Genomic DNA, 24,426 nt, shown 5'->3' on the forward strand with positions numbered 1-24,426 from the left:
TAAAGTTAATAAAATATGATATTAACATGCTTTTTAGCTATAGCGATCGCGCCATAGTATAAAATTATGTACATAGGTACTAGGTACATACAATCATTGTTTCTAAAGAAGAAATACAAGTATAAACTTAAGTATTTTTTTTTATTTTTAACTATTGTATCTATTTTATTATTTGTAATGTCGAAAAGCAGCTTCCTATATATGTACTTATATATAAGTATCTATAATTATCTTATATATTATCTATATATATAAAAGGACTTGTCCTCACTGACTGAGGTAAGACGCACGCACAGCCGTAACCGCTGATGGTAGAAACGTTAAATTTGGACAAAAGTTTACTTTCTTAATCTGGACATCCACTAAGAAGGGATTTTGAAAAATTTTAACCCTAAAGGGGTGAAATAGGGGTTGGAAGTTTGTATGGAAAAAAAATTAAATCGACACCGATTTTTATAAAATTTGAAATTTAGATTTTTAAAAGTATTTAATTGAACACGTGTTTCATCGTTTTCTAGAATTCTCACCCTAAGGGTGCAAATAAGGGGTTGAAAGTTTGTACAGGTTTTTTTAAATCGTCACCAATTTTTATAAAATTTGAAATTCAGACTCTTAAACGTATATAATTAAACACATGTTTCAAGGTTTTCTAGTATTCACCCCCTAAGGGTGCAAATAAGGGGTTGAAAGTTGTATGGGAAAATATTTAAATCGCCACCGATTTTTATAAAATTTGATATTTAGACTCTTAAAAATATTTCATTGAACACATGTTTCATGGGTTATTAGAATTCACCCTTAAATACGCAAGCGAAGCTGCGCGCGTCCGCTAGTATATCTATAAAAGGACTTGTCCTCACTGACTGAGGTAAGACGCACGCACAGCCGTAACCGCTGTGCGTAGAAACGTGAAATTTGGACAGATGTTTACTTTTGTAACCTGGACATCCACTAAGAAGGGATTTTGAAAAATTTTAATCCTAAAGGGGTGAAATAGGTGTTGAAAGTTTGTATGGAAAAAAAATTAAATCGGCACCGATTTTTTTAAAATTTAAAATTTAGATTTTTAAAAGTATTTAATTGAACACGTTTTCATCGTTTTCTAAAATTCTCCCCCTAAGGGTGCAAATAAGGGGTTGAAAGTTTGTATGGAAAAATCTTAAAATCGCCACAGATTTTTATAAAATTTGAAATATAGACTCTTAAAAATCTTTCACTGAATACATGTTTCGTGGTTTATCAGAATTCATATTTAAATAAGCAAGCGAAGCTGCACGCGTCCGCTAGTTATCCTGCATAAATAAATATCTTGACTAGAAAATGTCATTGCACCATAGAATCGCTTAATAGCGCGAAATTACACTGTTCCTCGATGAGATTCACATAATAGTTACGTTGCTATCAGATGCTTGGCACGTGTGAAGACTAATTGGTTACGGATAACTTACTGCCAATCATCACCATTACATGGCGAGAACTTAACAATTACCTACGGTGTACCAACGATTTAAATTCTTTAAGTTTATTAAGATATATCTTGACATTAGCCGGTTCATTAAATAATTTATATTTAGCAAATGTTGTATTAGTAAGAAATTTAGTTTAAAAATTTAAGTAAATATTAACTTAGTACCTTTAATTGTCAAGTGTTGCTTTTTGTCGATAAAGATCTAGTTAGAGGTCTCATTGTAATAATCTTCAAATTACTATTTGTTTCTCAAAACAATATTAAGGAATAAAAGCTTAAAAACAAACATACTTGATTCCAAACTCTATTTATTCTTTCCTTGATGTTATATTTTCATCATTATGTGTGACATCTCTAAGAAAACTCTCTTAAAACAAAATGTTAAAAATATAATCTCAAAAGGTGAAAGCCCTTCTGTAAAAAACCTGTGTTGACATTGCAGAAAAACAGTTCCTCCTATTAAAATAAACACAGCGGTTGGCTACTTTCAAAATAAACTATAAATTAAAAATCTTTTCATCTCTGCTCATCACGATTGCGAAAACTCGACTTCAAATACAATTTTCGACGTAAAACTTCAAACTGGCTCTCGCTGGTTAGTTACAGTTTTGTTTTTAATTAAAAATGCTTGTAATATTATTCATTAATTAAATTCAAGGTACAGAGGAAAAAAAAGTATTATGATTTAAAATAAAATAATCAATTCAAATGAATAACGTTCTAATTTTTATACGTTTCCTAAATAAGTAGGTATAATTTCCATTTAATTAATATCTATATATATAAAATCGAAAGGTCACTCACTCATCACGAAATCTCAGAAACTACATGTGCTAGGAATCTCAAATTTTGCATAGGAGTTACTTATAGGACGTAGGTGCTCGCTAAGACGGGAATTTGCAATATTCGACTTCTAAGGGGATGTTTTAGGGGTTGAAAGTTTGTATGAAACTTCGTTACTACAAATGCTAGGAGTCTCAAATTTGCATGGACGTCACTTATAGGACGTAGACGTACTCATGGAGACAGAAATTAACAATAACGTAGTTTACGCGGGCGAAGTTGCGGGCGGGCCGCTAGTAATGTTATATAATTAACTTAAGTTATTTATTTATTTATAATAATTTAATTTATTCATTGCGGTCGAAATTAAAGAATGGGATGTTGCAAATCAGTTTCGCGTCGGCCCAACATCCGTAGCCGACCAACCCAAACATTCCCCCTAATCCTACGCACGGTAGCTCCACAACTTCATCCCGCCATGACCTACTTTCCAATTTAACCCCGTTTTGATGTGAATGTTTATTGATTTTCTCATTTTACCTCGCTTTCTCGTCTTGAATGTAATTATATGCATTATATTAGTTCAGGTTTAATAAAATGTCATTTATCTATTTTTAATTGGTTTTACTTGTCGTATATCATTGAGGACAACCGTGGCGCATTGGGAACGGAAGTGTTTTAATGGAAACAGAGTGTCTTAACACTACATTCCCAGGTTCCCTCTGCCCACACCCAATATCTGCGGGATACAGTGTGAAGTATTAGATTATACATATTTCTTTATTACACCCCTTTTTAGGTTCCATTTAATAACCACATAGAGTAACACAATATTCGTTATCTGCATGGCCGCTAGCCAATTCTCAGCTGCAGTAATGTCCTTTCCGAAATTAGTTTCAACGCCACGCGTCAAGCGTAGCCACGGTCATCCAAGCGCATACATCTAATTGTTAACTAAGCTTTACTAGCGGGTTTGCTTGCTATAACTAAAAATAAATATCAAGTAATAAAATAAAAAACTTTTACATATAACACGCAACGTTTAAAAAAATATAAAATATAATTACGTAAACGTATTATTACATAAGTAGACCTGGTATAAGAAATTTCCTTTTAAAAAGGTAATTTCTAACTTCCCTGTATAAAATACCTACTAATATTACATTACTGCAATATGCAAAAATGACACAATTGAGAACCTCAAATTAAGATGCAAGCTTTAGGGAGTGTAGGGGAGCATTAAGAGAGAAATTTCTAAATCCTACTATATCGGGAATAAACAAACGTTTTATAGTCCACGTAAAATATTTGTGGACTATAACTCAAAGAATATTATAACTAGTAACACAGTACACGGTTCTATCGTAAAGCCTATTATTATAGCGTCTTGTTGCAGTTGTTTGGCACACTCTTCAAACGGCCTTCACTTCTCGATCGTCGTTATATTCAACCGTGTGAAACATTAATTGGCTTTTATAAATAAACTGACCCTCGAGGCGTAAGGCGTAATGTGTCAATTGCAATTTGGAAAATTAAATATCGTTGTGGAAAGGACAGAAGTAGCGTCTGTAAGCGCGATGGCTGTAGATTCAATCCTCACTGGGGGGAGGATTGAATCCTCCTCCTCCTCATATTTAAAACTTCATTGAGTGTTCTATTCAATCTATACAAAACGGAAAACAGTTATTTCAAGGAAAACAGACTCACTATATAAAATAATATTGTAATAATTTACGTACTTACATTTTTTAATGAAATTTAAATAGAAAACATGAAAAACATTTTCAAAGTAAAAGCCCGTAATTTGTTTTTTCGATAGATTATCAAAATTTTTAATTATGATCTCCACAAAATATTCTCTTGAAACTAATTTTCTTGTGTATTTCATTCTCTGTAATTACTCTTAGTGAAACAAACAATCTTAGAACTAAATAAGCCTCACCTACTAAAGCACAAACGTGTTTCCAAATTTACCTACCTTACCAAATGTTTAACATTTACAACTTAATAAGATTTCTCTTCATTTTCAACCTAGGTCTGCTTTATAATTTTAGGCAAAAAAAAAAATATATATATAAACAAGTATGGTAATACAGAACTTCAATACCTTTATTTATCAAAAAAAAAACATAATACATTATATGACTGAAAAAGAAAATTATCTTTGGGAATTTATACTAATTCAAGGTGTAGTATCTCTATTAGAATATCACTTGCCGTATTGTTTATGCATGGGGAAGATTAAAAAAAAAGAAAGTTACATTAAACTCATCACGGCTCGTGGTAAATGGTAATGTTGCAACAGCCAGCGTAAATCAAGATAAGGCGGAACTCTTTTACGTTTATAAAAACAAACAGTAAATTTATTTAAAGTGTAAGCTCGAATTATATACGTGTAAAAATCAGCTTCACGCTTTATCCCGCACACAGCAGGGTAGGTAGAGGGAACCTAGTGTTAAGACACTCCGTTCCCCACTTTTCACTGAATTTTCGGGCTTTTGCCTTGGTGGCAGAACGAAAAAATGAAAATATTAATATTTGATAGGGGGATTGTACCCGCGACCGTCGTGTTACAGTTATACCCTTGTACCGCTGCGCCATCACGGCCTCAATCGTATGTGTTGAGTATCTAATATCCTTTTATGTCTAACCTCAACAAAGCAAAGTTAAAATGATATCTCACAATGGCCTAAAACTATGAAGTCATACGTTAAAATTACACGTACGAATAGGGCATTGTGTTCGAACAATGGCGGTGAAGAAACGTAGGTTATTTACTAATCTCGTAGGATTTACTGGTATATCTACGTATTTCTAGCTTGTTCATATATTAGCTAATGAAACCTTAGAAATTTGAATCATGATTGTTTCAATGTTCAGTTCAGTAGTGCAGTCGAGGCACTGGGGAGCAAGTGTTGCGGGTTCGATCCCCACTCGAGAAAATGATTTTTTGTTAAATTTATATTTTATTTTTTTCTATAAGTAAAAGTACCTATAACATTGTATACATATAGTCTTTACTATAGCAATAAAGTTAACATTTGAGGTTGTGGTTAATTAATTAGTAAATTTCGTACCAGCACGAAATTGCATGACCGAGTCCTGAAAGGATTACTTACTTTTTTAATATTTAAGGAGGTTAACACTTTGAAATAAATCATTTCGCAGGTTTCAATTTTGAGAGAATTACTATATTTTTTGTCCAAATCTTGTGTAACTAGTGTTTAATTTAGATAACACTGCGGTCTTATCTTTTCAATTACTGTTATGTAGGCTTTTCTACGTAAAGTTAACTACGTCCCGCATATATAATACAAATACAGTAGTTAAAATGAGGCCAGCCGTGACGTATGGTCACACATATTTGACTGTTAACGCGACAGAATCGGGGTTCGATTCCTACTCGAGGTAATGAAATTTAATATTTTTTAATATTTTCATTTCATCTATAGACTAAAAAGTGGTGTAGAGTTTTGCCACATTTAAAATAAAACAGTTTTCCCATAAAAATGCTACTACATGCTGCTAAAATTCAAAGCTACTACATCAAACCAGTCGTATATCTACGCAATATGGATCTCATTAGTTAGAGTTACACAAACGAGCACTACACCTCACGAGCCCCAGGTACCTTTATCCGTTCATGGCAAAACGTTCTCAAATCCATTCAAATTACGAACCAAATTCGAATACAGCTTAAACTAGTTATTTTGTCTCAATAAATGAATTGAGCACGTATACGCAACGCTAGCGATTACATTTAGAATTTTGGTGAAATTACGTAAACTCATTTGAATAAAAAGTAGTTTAATATTAATATATTAATTCCCCTTTCCATATATGCATATAGTACCAGTACCTACGTACAGATTACATGGCTTCCGGTCCCCTCACAATGGTATGGGACGGTGCCCGGAAGTACGGCACGCGCGGCCGTCATGGAAAAATCAGAACGGGCAGCTACCACGGTTAATATTGCTAGTAGGTTATATATTATGTCGATGTAAGCTTTGAACCAGCCAACTTTTGAAGCTAAGATTTTTATCTTTGTTTTTGACTTATATGTATAAAATTTATGGCTTAGATAATATTATCGTTCCCTTTTACTATATTAGTTAAATTATAGCATTAATTATATGAAAATATTCATCTGAATTCCAAAGAAATAAAACAAAATCCTATGATTCAACTATGATAGATTCTATTTTATAACGCTTATTTAACATTATACAAATAAACACTAATAATAAAAATTAACATGATTTATTGTCGTACAATTAACTTAAAATTAATATTTTCATTGACAAATCGACAGTAAAATATAAATATTTGTTAAATACAACATGTGTCTGATAACTCGGAAATGCTCGCGATATCTTATCAACATTGATGATAGATGGTCCCTGATAACATATACGTTACACAACTAGATGAATATCAGCTTGCGTGCGTTTACTGTATAATCGATAGATAACTTCTCATGTATAACAACAGTAAAATCGATTTTTAGCTTAATCGATATTTATGAAAAATATAAAAACTACTTATAAAAGAATGACATTTTAGAGACATCCTCTCGGGTTTCTTATTAAGAGGTAACCAGACCTCTCGGTTCCTAGATAGCTGTATTTTTCTCTCCTAGGTTCATGAATAATACAAAAGTACTAAAGCCCTACTTATTAGAATAAACAATAACTTTTTATAATACGAGGTAACAGAAGTTTTCCACATTTTCATGTTATACCACGCTTTAAAGCAATATCGTAGCAATTACCAAGCAAGGCACTATTTGTGTCATCAACCCTTTCAGTGACGAGAGGTCCCTTTGTTCACGGTGTTCCATTGACTGCACCCCTATGACAGCTTCATTGTCACCATTGACTAATGCAGTTGTATGGAATGATTTAGTTACCATGTCATATGTATATTTGTTTGTTAATACGTTTCTATGCAACCATTGGATTCTATTATTGTACGTGATTTCGTTTTATAGCTAGCTATTCAATTTTTTATCTATTATTTTTCGTATTTTTTTAAAGACAAATATATATATGTAAAAATGTATAATAATATATACTACAGTATATAAATAATTTACACAAGTCTAACATATCATTATAACTGCCACACTAATATGATTTCTTCCTGCATCCAACCGTGTCTCATGGCATTGGGCTGATTGATCTCGTTAAGCTCATCTGACGGCTTCAAAGGGTTACTATGTTTATTGAGCAATGTATCGCCGTGATAAATGGCTGGTTTTAACGTAAGTAGTTCATTGCATTCTATATATAAAATGAAGGGAGAGTGACGTATTTTTAACGTGAGAATAGTTAGTGATTTTAAAAGTACTAAAAATAGGTTTATATTAGTATAAATAACTATGTATGGTGTCCCTGGTGGTTACTTTTAAAAGGGATTGAATGAAATTATTTTCGTGGCCAATATCAATGCAAATATATAAGACAATATGTAAATATAATCTGTATTTACATAGTAAATAATTGCTAGTAAATATTATTCTCTCATCAACTTGATGAATAATGTATATAATGTTTATAGAATAATGAAATGTGGACGATATACCTATCGTATAAAAAAGCAGCTTTACGCTTTTTCCCGCAAAGGCAACGGCAAGCTAGTGTTAAGACACTCCGTTACCCAATATCCATTAAAGTTTCTGAGCATTATGTGTTGAGTGGTGATAATATAATCAAATATATAAAATATTATCTTTCCCCCTAAGAAAGCTCGAATCTACAACTGTCGTATTAACAATCAGTCCCCATCTGACTGCGCCTCAGTGGCCGGCCTTAATACGTACCTACTAACTAGAGTAACATAGTCTGTAGTTATTTAATAAACGCAACAGTTGGCTTAAGTATCGTCTGCTTCTTTATTGATATGGATGCTGGTCTCTGAACATATCTCATTTAAGGAGGGTAATAGATAACTATAGTTAATAGTAAATAGTCTGTTTATAAATTAATTTATATTTGTTTATATTGCTATAATATGAAAATACATACTTGGAAGATAAATAAATATGCCATTGTTTCATTTTTAATTAATGTTAACTAATAAATCCAATAATACTTGTATATATTAATAATATACAACTAGTATATTATTAATATATACAAGTATTATTGTTATCAATTTTAGATATATTGGACATTGAGTTCGCCCACTTAAGGGAAAACGAAATAAAGTAGTAATAATAAAGAAAAAACCACTTCAATTATTATTTTTAAGAAACACTAGTTAATCAACACGTGTCTTAAGAGCACAAATAATTCATGCAACACGAAAAAACACAATAAATTTATTTCAGTTTTCATCTTATGTTAAAACTGTTGGCATGTTAACACTGATTTATTACTTAATGGCGTCTAAACAGGTACGAATAATAAAAAACAGCTTGGTTTTTTTTTCATACCGCTATTTCAGTCATAGATATGTACCTAATTATGAATAAAAACAGCATCTCAAGACCTCTATCTCCGACTTCAGAGCGGTTTATAAATACGGGCGCTAATTCACACGCTCTTAGTGTTGAGACACTCCGTTCTCCGCTTTCTGCCTAAACTAGAAACATTGCGGCTAGGGCCAAGAGGCTCAGGACTGTAGGTATTATTTTAAAACGGAAGCTATAGCTAGAAGAAAGTAAACCATGAGTCATCAGCTACAAACACCTCTTCAGTTTACGCCACTAGCTTTGAATATGTTCATAGGAACTCCATCGCTATTCCAAATTGTCTGTCGTTCACGCCGACTGGTCTTGAGGGAAATCAAAACGTGTCTATTGACATTAATTGGGAACTAGTTAATTCAAGTCATTCACTGTATTTTAAGAGAATTTTTAACTGACTTCTTTTTTCAAAATGGAGGACGTTTTATATTAACCACTTTTTTTGTGTGTTCGTCGTTTTCTTCGTCATGTCTGAACCGACTCTAAAAACTCTTTTTTATTCGAAAGAGCGTTTCCGTTGGTCTCATTGCCAAGTCAAGATCTGATCATGGAATCCCAGGGAAATCGAGGAAAACCTTCAAATTTTATAGATACGTACTATATGTTTCATTTTTACTGTATATGCTGTACGGTAGGCGTAGCGAAACTTGTGTTAGAACATAATAATACCGAACAAAAAATAAACGCATATTGTCAACAGGTCCAAAAATAAGGGATTTTAAATAGTAAATACGTATATAAGTATCTATAATTTTATTTATTATTCTTTGTATCTATGAGGTTATCTTTTACCATAATCTTTGAACGACACTGTATGCTCGACGAAATTTCATTCGCGCCTATATATATTTTATACCTACAGTTAGCTATTTTATTATTCAAGCCAGATAAGCATTTACTTATGGAAGTTAATCCTGAACGAGATAACGTATTATTTATAATATAAAACCTCCGTACAAAGCAAATATATACAGAAAGCTCGGTTTTGTTTGAGCTTAACGCTTTGTCAGTTACAAAATAAACTTCACGTAAAATATGAAAATGAATAGGAAAATCGTAATAACCATACAAAGCTGCGTATATATTTATTGTGTATGTTTTAGAGTAATGCTTTTATTATATTAACCTTTATAAATTATGCAAATATGAAACATTGCGTTACCTGAAATTTATATATAAGTTTAATTTACTTTTTAGGATTACGTGCTATCCGTATATCTGTCTGTTCGTCCGCTTGTTGGTCAAGGCGGTGTTTCTTAAGAACATGTAGCGGTATCAAAGAAGATATCATAACTATACCAATATTATTTAATTAGTACAAAAGATCATCTCATACGAGCTATAACACAATTTACTAACTTAATTTCCTATACGTACCTATATTAAGTAAGAGACAGACGATTGCAATAGTAAATAGATATAGTTGAATAGCTTAATAATATATTAGTTCGTATTATTATTTAAAAAAATATTAATATGTAAATTTAAAGTTAAAAAAAAAAATTAAAATATTTCATACGCCTAATGCGTTAATCATTATAATAACAAAATCACATTTCGTATTATTTATTATTCAAAACATACCAATAGCTTCATTATTATTCCACCCACAGCCTTTACAGGCCTTTCCAATGGGATAAATGGAGATTAATCGAATTGGTTTCCAATAAGAGAAGTGTGATGGACATACAGTCATATATTAGTTCCATAGTTTCTCGTTCTACCTACTCCAAGTCTGCTATAAATCTATTTTGTTAGCTTCTAGATGTATTCTTTGCAAGGGAACCTAATGTTAAGTGGTATTTTCCTCCTAACTTTGTGTGTGGATTGTGTGGTGGAAGTGGAACTCAACGCTTTGTCTTGTTTCCAGAGCGAGGAAATATAAATAACTTATTCTCCGGAGTGGGAATCGAATCCACAACCGTCGCTATTACTGTTTTAATGTTCCGCTGCGTCACAATGGCTTTATTTTATAATTTATTTACGAACGTTTTTTTTTAATTTTCAGAGTTCAACAATTTGCTGTTTTTTAAGGTAAGAATTACATACTTCATGTATAGTATCATATAAAAATGCACACGTAATATTTTTTGTCTTTCTAAAGATATAACTAACACGTTAGATATGTTTATTAAATCAATAATAATTACAAATGTAACTATTAAATAATAAAAACGAGTAAATAAACAACATTATTAATTACTTAATAAGGTTTTTTATAAGAAATCTTAAATATTCATGTGGAATAAATCTTACGACAAACTTCGTTCTGTAACTTATATGGAGTTGTAAGCGTGTGAACCGCAGTGATAGAATATTTAATTAATGGCTTCCAACATTATGTAAAAAAAAGGAATAGAAAGTGAATGTTAAAAGATAATAATTTTATTCTTTTTGTTAACAAATGTTTACATGTGTTTTTATAGCTTTTTCCAGGGCTAACATTTATGTTAATCTCCTTTTCTTTGTTTAATGGTTTTTAAATATCTATTCTATAAATACTCAACTATTCGTTACTCGTTTTACTTTACACATTATTTAATAAAAAATACATATTTAAAATCGATATTCTATCTATAGTATACTATGATTTTAAAGTACTTTCAAATATTATACAAAAAGGTGTTTCCGCATAAAATCTGTTCGCACATCCGGGGTCCTTAATGGGACACATGTGCAGTGTGGGAACTTACTCTCACCCCCACAAGGTGTCCCTGCACTCAAGATCCCAGGCGCTGTGGGAATACTCTACGATGCATTTACAAACAGATTGCATGCTGAACTTTTTATAGATATATTTCTTTATATGGGGTTAAAGTCGAGCAAAAAGTTAAATATCTCGGTCCTAGCCTATTTAAGCTTTACCATTTCCTTCGCAGGATAAACATGCAATAATGAACTATAAATGTAAATATAGAGTTTTTAAACCCCCTTTTATGATCGCTGTTCCCACACTTAGCGGGGTAGGCAATGAGAACCTCGGGATCTAGCGTTAAGACACAGTCACAGAAAACACGGAACTCAACCACGTAAAGCAAAATTGTAATATAGCAATTAACAACACCTAAACAAACGCTTTTAAAATTGAAAATATTAAACAATAATTCCATTCCAACCATTCAATTTAATAAAGTAAATTAATAAAAAAAACTATATATATGTAAATATTTACGTAAATATTTACATATATATATTATAATAATATATATATATATATATATGTAAATAAAAAACTTTGCTTAAGCTTCACCTAAGATAGAACATATCCAAATATGTACTGGTAGCTTCCCACTATCACTCCCTGCCGCCAATGATGTGACATCACGTGTGTTACCATTTATAACGACTTCTATTGTTATATGAATCATTGAACTTTTACGAGAAAAACATTATTTATGCAATAAAATTATATAAAACTACTGTTATAATACTGTTGGAGTAGTTTTAGTCATATTTTCATTCCTTCGCTCTGGTCTTGAAGCAAATCGCGGCGTAGAGTACCGCCACTGAACACTGCTTCCAGAATCCGGCGGTAAATGGGAAATGGAGTGTTTTAGCACTGGTTTTCTTCTACCTAGCCTGCTGTGTATGGGATACAGCGTTAAACTTTAATTATGAATGGATAATAAATATATTTTGAAGATAAAACTTAAAGACTACCAATAAACTTTGAACAAACGTACCTTTAAAATATTCCTCATAAGAAGCTTGTTTGTCTCCACAGTTCTAAATGTTCTCCATTCTCCATTCAGGCGTCAACGTGGGCAGTTCCATAACGTATAGAATAGACAATAGGAATCCTTAAACAAAAGGACTAGATGCACGCTTGAAACACCGCAGTCTCAATGTAAACAATGGGGAAGTGGGCCAGCAATCTTAGACGTTCGAGCCACTTTGTACTGTATGGATGAAGTTTTTTTTCTGACGAAGATATAGCGCAGTACTGTCAATTACTTATGGTGTCAATTTTAATTAACTGCCAATAATGAAGTAGAAATGGTTAAATCTAATCTTTTGTTAACTTATTGTACATTTTTACTATGCAAATATGATCCCGTCCTGGATATAGATATGTAATTATTAGCTTTTGTTAATTTTAAATGATTAAAGAAATAAAATAAAAAACATTTATTTCTTCACTCTAGTGTCAAGGTAAAGCGCGGCGTTATTTTCCACCATTTAACACGTAATACCTCCAGATTTCGGCGGAAAGTAGAGAATGGAGTGTCTTAACACTAGGTCCCCTTTGCTTACCTTACTGAGTGCGGGATACAATGTGACTCTAAAAAAATAAAGTTATAGATTATCTAATCTACAGTAAATCGTTCTATTGTTTTCTCTGCCTTGTCTCACTATATTGATTTTTTAGGTAATTTCAATAACTTTCGATATTTCAAATCAAATTTACCAGCTAAAGCAATTAATTTACTTAAAAGTAAAACTTTATAAACTTCGTGCTGCGCAGAATGGTTTGAAACAAATTTTATTATTCAAAGAAACAGACGGTAGGAGCTTTATTATGGCCGTAAAGGATTTTATCGTTATTTGTTTTTGGTTAGAACAAAACAAGTAGCTTAGAAGCCATTGTCGACGCCAGCTTTATTCGTTCTTTCAACAAAAACGATCAGAAGACCAGTAAAGGATAAAAAGTGCTATAAAATTACGATTAAAAATTCTATTTGAGGCCAGTCGTGGCGCAGGAGTTCAAAGTGTGATTGTAAATGCTACAGATTATGGATTCAGTTCTCATTCCAGGGAAAGAAATATTATACACTGGTGGTCGAATTCCACTCACTGCGTCTGGAATTCGACGGAAAGTAAGGAACAGAGTGTAGCACTAGGTTATCCCTGCTGTGTGCGAGATACAGGTGACGCTAAAAAAATTCTTTACAAAATTTCTCATACTTTCTTTTCGTAAATATATTATTACGACAGTCCAGTACGCAAGTACACGTTTATACGATAAAAATGATAATGAAATTGGTTCTCTTCGATTGGAACGATTATAATATACATTTATATAAATGTATTTTGTAATATGAGCGTAGTTAACATTAATTTGAATATTGGGCGTGGGTGCCGTGAAATTTGGATGATAGGATTCTGTTTCAGAAGTAATCTTAATTTAGTATATGGCCTTGAAACTTTTATTAAGTAATGTTTTTCGCGCTTTGCCTCGACACCAGAGGGAAAAAAATGAAAATATTAAATATTTCATTTCCTTGAGTGTGAATAGAACCAATAACCTGTCGTGTTTAAAGTCACACGTTTGTGCCCCTGCAACACTACTGACCTCGATTAAGTTATGTTTTTTTTATGTATACTAGCTGTATAATGTAAGTGTTTACATACCTTATTATATTAATGTTATTATATTTATTATTATGGCAATATAATGTTTATTTAAAGGTCTTTTTAATATTCTTACTAAATAAAAAATGTACATCGATTTTTGGACATTATTATAACAAAACAGCAATATTGATTTTACGCGTCTACAGTATGGACAGAAGGAGTCTTTTCTTCAATTTTTTACGTTTATAGAAGTTCTATGTTCCCAAATTCTGTTAGTCAGTCAAAAAAATCCCTCAAAAACTGTACTTAGCCATCAATTATCGTGTTTCCAATTAATTACGTACCAACTAATACGTTGTCGTAGCTTCATAGTGTTCATAGCCCAACAAAAAATTAACAAAAAAAATGACTAGTAATGAATGACTACATGTTTTTTTAAACTGTAATTAATAAAATAAGAAACCACAAATTACAAATAAGAAATATATATATGAAAGAGTTGGTATTGGTTGGTTATTTCAAGCTCGTGAATAACATGATCTCATCAACCAAATACTAAGAAAATGCTTTGTTCCTATCAAAACTTGTATATTTATCCTTTTGTTGTTCTCCACAATGTGGCTGTAGGTACAATATCATGTCAAGGATATTTATTAGACGCTTCTTACCGTAGTTTAGTCTTCCGTTTGCTTACAAATTTCACCGAAAACAATTTAGATGAGATTTTTTTTGTATGTATGTATTCTCTGGTAACGGGGAAATCCAGGGTTGATTTCCTCAATGCCTCGAGAATTGGGTGGATATTGGGGAACGGAGATCTTTACGGGAAAGGAATGCCTTATCATTAGGTTCCCATGTTTTCTCTGTCTACTCTCTACGTGCTAATTAACTTAATAATTAATTAATGTAATTGAAAATGGTTGGACATATATTTTTTCAGCGTTACGAAGTAACTCGCACTCGTATTAAAGTATACTATTCTCTTCTAAATAAAATATTCTAATATTCCATTTTCCTGAGACTAGATATACAAAGACCGGAGGAAATTCGAAAACCTTGAAGCGGAACAATTGTATTTTCTTCCGCTCCCATCAATGTTCGATTTCTTAGTATAACAGTGATATCAGGTGCAATGCTGCCAGCTTCAAAGAATCAATGCATAATATTGAAAAGTTCGTAAACTTATATGATAGAAAAATATTAAATGTACATCGTATGGAGCACATTTTAAAGCAATTGGGGTCTGTCTATACCGATCCTTGTCTAGAACAAGTCTATAGGCAAAACAATTAAAAGTTAAAAATCTTGAATCTACATAGTAAAACCCTTTCGTATCTAATAATAGAGCCTTACTGATATATTTTTTTAATAGTTTTTCTAACAAACTACGTTTTTCATAAATATAGTTTTGTCAAGTAAAATTGACAACACATATTTGAAAAATTCTCATGAGTATGTCACGACAGATGTTCGTGAATCATAATAAGAGAAGTTACAGTTAATAATAATATTTTATTTATATTTATATTATTATTTATTTTATTGTGAATATTATTTAAATAATCTGATGTAGGTATTTTTAATAAAGAATACAAAAAAAATAATTGTTTAATTGTAACTGTTCTTATTAAACGTTATATTTCGTAGTTATTAAAAACAATATTCTCATTTAAGATAATTTGGACTTATTGGCCAAATATATTGCCAATATCATTTAAGACCAAGATTGGCTCATCCAATTCGCTTAAGAGCAAGCCAAGGTTTTAGCGTATATACGATATTGTTTGATCAAATGGTACAGGTGCGAGCACTGTACCTTGAAGAAGCCATTTTAACAGTAATTTCAGATATTGTCGCTATTTTAACGATGATTCCAGTCAAGGTTTGATATAAAAATATTTATATTTGCCTTTCGAATTGTGAAATAATAGTTACCTACATGGATAATAATAGTATTTTTAAATTATTTTTGCTTCTTCGAATATTATTCGTTATTAATAACAATTGCAGTAGGAAAATTCCACTTAAAATGTTTATTGTCAACAATGTCATAATGCAGTTGAAACGTAAGTATCTGACTACTGTATTTGTTATGTATAACATCGTGTTTAAATTATATTATTTTTTTTATTTTTTAATATATTTTTGGTTAAATGAAGTGCAGCTTTGGATTATTGTTTGTTTCTATATCTTCAAATGGACAAAAAATTATCAATCTCTATAATAATAAGCTTATTTTGTCAATTCAAGTAAAGTATATTTAAAAATGTCACCGCCCGAGTCCGAATCCTCTCTTGGCTTACTTGTAAGCAACCTTCCTAAAAATAAAAAAGCTAAAGAATCACGAATCATCAGTTATATTGGGCATATCTTGCTACATCTGTATAACAAGATAATGTCGTTAGGGACCTAGCGTCCAAACCTCAATCAATTAATTAAAGAATAATTTAATTTCAGTTAATTACTAATTATCCAATCAACCGTTGGTCCAATTGGAATAAAATTCTCGATGGCTTACAATTCTATATGAACGGGTCTTATAATGGATTTAAAATGTAATGCCTCGCCAAGCTACCTCAGAATCAATTACCTACCCACATCTAATTGGTATTTATTGTAGGAAAAATATATGTTTTTGATGTTAACACAAAATTAATTTGTCATTGTCATTGTCATTAGAATTCTTTAGCAGCCATATATGTCGTAGGTTCAATTTTACAATAATAAAGAATTGTTTTCAATTAATAAATAGAAAACTTTTATAAAAAAGTAAAGGAACCATTAATAATAGTAAATCTATAATAATTGTAGACAAAAGTAAATATTAAAAACCATTTCATGATCACTTACAACGAATGTATGTTGTACGCATTAAACTTTGAAAGTAGGAAGTATAAAAGTCTTAAGAGATCTGACTGTGAATACGACAGCTTTAGGTTCGATGCTCACTGAAATGAATAATTTCCATTCAAAACAAAAATTGGCGTTTAGTTCCGCCACTAAATACACGATATCCCGAAAATTGAGCGGAAAGTACAAAGGAGTGTCTCAACTCTTCACACTATATTTCCATTGCCTCTGCCTATATGAGGTAAACAACATGATACATTAAAGGTATAAAGATAAACACTTGTTGTATGTAACGTAATAAATAAAACGAAATATTATGATGTCATTTACAAGTAACCGTACAAGAATAGAGGAAAACATTTCATTATCACAGAGGGCTCTTTGTTTACGTACTCTTACATAAATAATCGCACGTTCAGTTCTCTAGACAGAACTCTTAATACTATAACCTTGTATAAATACAATATAATATTTATTTGAGAAATTAATTAATTTAAAACTATTAATGTTATAAAAAATATTACGGGGTGGAATTGTAAGCACCACTTTAAATGAAACTACAGCTTTAACTACTCTATAAAAGCCTAATATAATTCGGAAAAAAAATAATTCTCAAAAATGAAAAAGTTATTTTTTCAAACAAAATAAATAATAAAATTATCGTTTTAAAATAAAACGCCATTTGTAAAGTATAACATAGGCACGCACACACTTACCTGTCAAAGCGGGAACGTCGCATACGTATGTGTGCGTGACACGAAATACAGGTATGGATAAAAATCGTGAAATGAAAAAAGAATCCTACGTCTAAACTGTTGAGGTACCTTGATTAATATTTTTAATTCTGAGTTTGAAATATTTTACCCTATATGCACTTTCAGTAAAAGAAGCGCTGCCTCTTCCACCCTGTATACCTAATATGGCTTTTGTAGATAATAATTGATATCTGTTCACATATTTAAAATTTATAAGATTGTCTATATGGAATTCGCATTTTTCATTAAGCCTATAAGGTTTATTTGTCTTAATTAATTTCAAGTACATATTTATGATGCTCCAGGTTTTTTTGCAGATTAACTTCTAAAAATAATTTTATTATAATCATTCCTCGAGCAGGTGGAACCCATAGCCATCACATTGTACTCCTTACAGCGGAGACTGAAACTTATTAAAAATATTTCACAAAGTTAATAAAATTAAAGTGACTCTTCTGAAAGAAATCGTTAGTTACTTTTCCCATATTTTTCTATAATTAAATATTGTATACTATAACTATTTAAATATCTATACTACTATATAAATATCTTTTGTTATACATAAATAAATTAAAAAATGTAAAGGTAGAGCTGGTCAGATGAAATATGCTATTATATTAATACTTTCTACATACATAATACATAAATAGAAAGTTTTATAGCGACGTTATCAACGTCGTCGGGATCGAAATATCTAACCCACATTATTGATAATATAAAAATATGATAACAACTTTATAATGTTTGTTGTTTTTTTTTATTTCAACACGAAAGATTGAGGTCAGTCGTGGCGCAGAGGCACAAAGTGTGACTGTAAAACCGACTGGTTATGGGTTCGATTCCCGCTCGAGAGGATGAAATATTTATTTAAATTTATATTTCAATTTTTCCTACAATTTTCCACCAAGCCGAACCCAGAGGAAGGGGATTAGGGCGTACTCCATGCGGATGAAACACGAAACATTACTTAAAAAAAATATTTACTTATTTGTAAATTTCCTTATATGTAAATTATAAGCAATTACAATACCTACCATATATAAAAAAGAATAAATGGAAGAACATCCTGAGCATTAATCCACTATAGCAATCGTATGCTAAATTAATTCAATTACAGTCCAATTAAAATAACGTATGCGTAAGTATTTCTAATCAATTAATTGCTTATAATTGTATATACAATAGTGTTATGGTTGTGAAGTTTATATCATTGTTGTAATTTTTTTATGTAGAACCTCTTTTTCTAGGAACGTAAAATCAGGTTTAATCTGTTTCTGAACCTTCAGAAAATCCCCTCTTAGTGCTCACTTCCTTAAGGAACCTTCATACGAAAATTCAGCTTCTGTTATTGTTTATTAGTATTCTATGTATTTTTGTTATACGTTGTCTGGTAGTAAAGTAAGAAAAGAGTTTTATATACGTTCATATATTGCCCCCAGATAACGACGAATTGTGATGGCAAAAGAAGCAATGACCCATCTAAATAACATATTATTATGGAATTAGATACAGGTGTAGGCAAATCTTCTGCTTCAGATGACCCTGATGCTGACGACGATCCTCGGGCTTGAGGAAACGACTACAGAGAGTTATATTACATTGCTATTAGATTAAATATAATGACTTGCTCTTATAAACGACATAGATAATATTTGTCTTTAACAAATAAGAGCAGAATTGTCATCCTTTTTACTTTGGTCTTTTCACGATGATATGCAAAATACGCTAAACTTTCGTATTATATGAAGACAAACGACCTACATATTATACAGCAAATATTTCCAGTTTATTTAAAATATGCGGAACCGTTTTCAAAGCCAATATTTATGGATATCGTGGTAATATTTTTCATTCTAGATATCCATATTGCTATTGGAAATTTATGTATATTATTTCTTTGTGAATTTACATGTAATAACCGGTTTTAAATTTTAATTTTACATTTGACTGGATGCGCGATGGCTATCATCTACAAACAACAAAATTAAAGGGTCTTACTGAAATTAGGTTTATATATATTTAGTTATATAACTAAACTGCTTATAAAATATTCTTCTTTGTTTATAAAATACAGTTAAAGAAACATTTTAACAGTCCTTAAATTGAAAACTATGATATAAGACTGAATTTTAATATAAATTACATACATACATGTTGTACATATTTCTCAATTCTACAACTATCTTGTTTCAGTGATAATTTGATATCGGAATATGAGAAGTGGTATCGACGCTATATCCACTTATACATATTTGTTATTTAAGTAAAGCTGCAACTGTATCTTTGCAATTAATACCAGAAATACGCAACTATTGAAGTAGGTGCAGTATAATAATATAGTATAATAACATTATCAGATTCACGCTCTATCCCGCATATAGCAGGGTTGGCAGAGGAAATCTGTTAAGACACTGCGTTTCTCACTACCCGCAAAAATTTCGAGACGTTATGTGTTGAGTGGCGGAACTAAACGCAACGCAGCGAAGGGATAAAAATATTAGTAAATAATAATTCATTCCTCGAGTGGGAATTGAACCAACAAACCTCGTGCTACACGCTTTTGCTGCACCACGACTGTCTTATAACATTATCCAAATAGTATATACCTACTATAAACTATGATTAGAAACTTTTTTTATTGACAAATTCTTTATAGTAATGTGTAAAAGTCTATATATTTATAGTTGAAAGCTAAAATTGTAGTTATAGTAAACAACTTTTTAATTTTTTGCCAAAATGTTTTACCTGTCAAACTGACAGATGTCTACTTCTTGATATAGGTCCTACAGGACTAGTAAGTCTTAAAAACATTTTTCGCAGGAACTGTAGTAATACGAATGCCGTGCCTGTCACACGAATAAGAAAAAAAAGTATGACCATTTTTTTATTTATTTATTTATACATATATATTTACAATATGTACCTATTCACATACAATTGATTTTTCATATTCTATGTTCTGTGTGTAGTATATTTTTTCAAAGGGATACATTTTCAGTTTGATCATGCTAACTGCGCTACAATGGTGTCAATTTTTGTTAAAATACGCACTATTAAGGAAATAAGAATCTTACTTATTTTTTAACCATCCAATTAAATTGTTTAACCGCCAAATGTTTTAGAATCCATAAACCTTGAATCGACCTTAAAACAAACAAAAAATATAAAGGAAATGAAACATCCTGATTAAATCATTGTTTCAATTTATTTTTTAAAGCGTTAAATTTGTGTTGATTCATAATACATATTATATTGCCTTGATTTCCTAATGTATGATTTTTTGTAACTTTTATTGTAAACTCTACTATGGAATGTAAAGTTTGGTAATGCTTTATATCAGTTTTTAACTATAAACCTGATCCATGGAGTAAGATTTTTACTGCTAATTGTTTTTGTCTTTTAGCATCAAAAACGGTATAAATATCAAGTTAAAATATAGTTTATTCCTATGAACTTACCCACCTTAAATATCAGAAGTCGCTTTTCTCATATTTGAAGTCCGGAACACGTCGTTCGTATAAATTAACGAACGAGACCGAAACCGAATTGCTGTTAATTAGGATTAACTGGACCTAGGCTATATTGGAAACGATATCTACTCGTATATAGGTATTCTAAGGTACAGTGCAATGAAGTCGGTTAACCTCTACACAGTATTTGTGGTTACTGTGCTAGTGGTTGTCGGTTTCTTTAAACACCGCAGTAGACAAAAGTAGTACAGCAGTTACAGCACCTTAATATTAAGAACTAAAAAATATATTATAAACTTAAAATAATTATATTAAATGTTTTTTTAGCTTCACGCTTTTCCCCTGTATATATATATATACATACTAGTGGGCCCGGACGCGGCTGCGCCCGCGAAAATATAAGCCTAAATAATTAAAATAAGTTAAAAAATAATAAGTGGAGATTTATTATTAGAAAAAATATCTGAGTAACCGAAATGAACAAACAAAAGAAGTAAAAGTAACTAAAGGAAATTCTTAATATTAGAAAAAGTACCTAAAGTTTGCGCGTACTAAACATTTTTCTATATTAAATAATTATTAATTTTTGCGAACAATATTAAATAAAATCCCAAATGATTAAAATTACGATATTTTAAGTGTATAACATCGGTATAGATAACCGAACTGAGATAAATTAATTATAAACAGCAAATAATTACATACAAATTAACAGTAATTCGAAAATATATAAAAATTTACAAAATCATCAAAATCATCTGCCCGTTCGCGTCGGTCATATTCATACTATACCACTCGTTGGCTAGGTCATTTGGAATCAGTGACATCTTAATTATTTATTAGAATGTTACACATTACACTATAATTTACATCTAGATGAAATGCTAAAAGTGACTATTATATTTATTTTCATAAGGATGAATATCAAATTATAGAAATCATCTAATTTTTGTTAATGTATACAAATTTATATTGGCGCGCGCCATGTATGCATTAAGAAAACTCATTTTGGGTGACGTTTTCTTAAAACAACAAACTTTGCAAGCCGTTGCTTAGCAACGCGTAGCGACGATTGTTATTAGCATGGCGGAATAAATTGCTTGTCAAATTAATTATTTTAATATATTGGTATATATCGAAAATATTACAAATATGAGAAAAAAAAAGTATCCTATGTTCATCCCGGGACCCTCAAGTATCTCTATATGAGTATTTTATCACAATTAAATTAGCGGTTTGGGCCTGATTGCGTAAAAGACAGACAGACAGACAGACAGAGTTACTTTCGAATTTATAATATAGGTATGGATATAGGCATAGGGAACATAGTGTTAAGACATTCCGTTCTCCACTTGACATCGGACTTTTTACTTTTGCCTTGATGCTAGAGCGAAGAAATGAAAATAATAATTCGTTCCTTCGAGTGGGTACGAACCCATAACCGTCGCCTTACAATCCCATCTTGGTGTCCCTGTTTTTTTATATAAATAATATATATTATGCTTTAGCAATCCGAGAGATTATAAAAAAAAAATGAAAACAACCTTCAAAGCATTTTATTACAACAATGCTATGTAGTCATTTTCTCAACAATCATAAAATATTCTCATGTCCACACTACACATACACAATATAATTGCTATGTGAAAATTAAAATGATTACTTATGTTTATTGTGAAAACATATTACGTGGACGATGTACTCGAAGAAAGCCAAGCAAATTTTGTTATGATTCTCCCCCTAGTGTTCCCTACATCCCCTAAACTACCCAGATATATCTACGCCAAATTTTTATTTTCAAGTTTTGTCTGTGCTGTCTTTGAGTCACTGAGAAACGGAAGTTTCATATAGATATATTTGAAATCATGAAGTTATAAAATTTATTAATTTATTTTCATTCTCTGTTTTTCTATGTATTCTAACGATGACAATTTTGTTTATGTAAACAACGCGATGAAAAACAATAAATAAAAAATATTTTTTCGACGACAATAAAATCCGTTTCCAATTCACTTTACAAATACAGCTGTTTGATACTACAATAGTTTTACATTTGCATATTTTATTGCCGTATAGCTCTGAGTCTGAAAGTAAACGCGATGATTGTGGGTTCGATTCCTGCTCTGGGGAATTATTAATTTTATCCTCGCTCTCCATAACAACGCAGCGTTGAGTTACGCCAATGAACACAATGTCTCGAGTTTAATACATACTAAAATACTAGCTTTGTAACTTTGTAACTCTATACTACTCTTTGTGTAAATACATAGTAGGTAGAAGTCGGGCTATGTCTCAATGATCTTATTAGGAGCCATTGCACTGCAACAAGATATTGCCAATAATAGGTTAGTGACGATACAAGCGAGACGATATAATGTAGAGTTAGTACCTACTACTAAAATATTACCTATATGCTTTTTATTTACAATTTCTAGGTTCACACTGTAACCCACCCACAACAGTTAGGCGGTGGGAACCTGGAACCTAGTGTTTGTCTTATTAACACACCTCTGTTCTGTACTTTCCTTAAAATTCAGCAAGCATTGCCTGTTGCATGGCGTCCCTTAACGCCGCGTTTTGCCTCATAAATTATTTTTAGAACTTATTTCTAAAATTAATATTCAATTTATATACATATAATATTATAAAACAACGACGATATACTTGACCGCTCTATCAGAGCCAAAGATGATTTTGTAAGATGTTTTTAAGCACTTTGACCCAATAAGATGCACGTACTAAGGTACATCCGACACTCGCTGCAGATGGAAATTTAAACAGCGTTCTATAAAAGTTTCTCTCTATAAAAGGCATGAGTGAATGTAAGTACATTTTAAAACAGAGGTATAAATAAGTACTCCAAGGGAGATCTATTTTTATTAAATATAAATTTAAAAAGTGCACCTACCACTCATATGCAATGTCTCAAGAATTCGGAGGAAAATGGGGAAAGGAAGTGTTTCTCTGCCTAATCTCCTATGCGGGATCCAGCGGGAAGGTAAAAAAGTGTAGTCAGAGAGAGCTTACTGTTAGCATAATCCGTTTCCTACTTTCTTCCCAATTTTCCAGATATTGCATCTTGTGAAAGTGCAGAAATCAACACCGCGCTTTGTCTAGAACAAGGAAATAAAAATAATTCATATATTATCATTATATTTAGGTTATAAAAAAGAAACAACAACGAAATATAAATTATAAAAATCTCTACAATATAAAAACTCATAAGTAATAACCGACTGGAAAGTAAAGTTGAAACGATATTGGCGTTCGGCGTGACCTCAATCCGGTCAAGCCGGTGTCGAACTGTGACATACTGACATCACTTGTCGAGTT

General features: G+C 31.3%; 1 protein-coding gene across 2 annotated transcripts in view; it reads left to right on the forward strand.

Moving 5' to 3' along the window:
- The window catches only part of Arl4 (ADP ribosylation factor-like 4), a 50,315-nt gene that overhangs the window by 11,380 nt on the left and 14,509 nt on the right, over positions 1–24,426 (forward strand). The window contains exon 2 of one of the 2 annotated variants that reach the window (XM_085188894.1): positions 10,732–10,757. The exons of the other annotated variant lie outside the window; for it this stretch is intronic. The gene's annotated coding sequence lies outside the window, so the exon portion shown is untranslated. The remainder of the gene's footprint in view (positions 1–10,731; positions 10,758–24,426) is intronic. 2 annotated transcript variants of the gene reach the window in all.

The sequence above is a fragment of the Heliconius melpomene genome, chromosome 7 (assembly GCF_056956725.1).
Source record: "Heliconius melpomene rosina isolate 202511_hmr_F chromosome 7, ASM5695672v1, whole genome shotgun sequence".
In the NCBI taxonomy this organism is placed as follows: Eukaryota; Metazoa; Arthropoda; class Insecta; order Lepidoptera; family Nymphalidae; genus Heliconius; species Heliconius melpomene.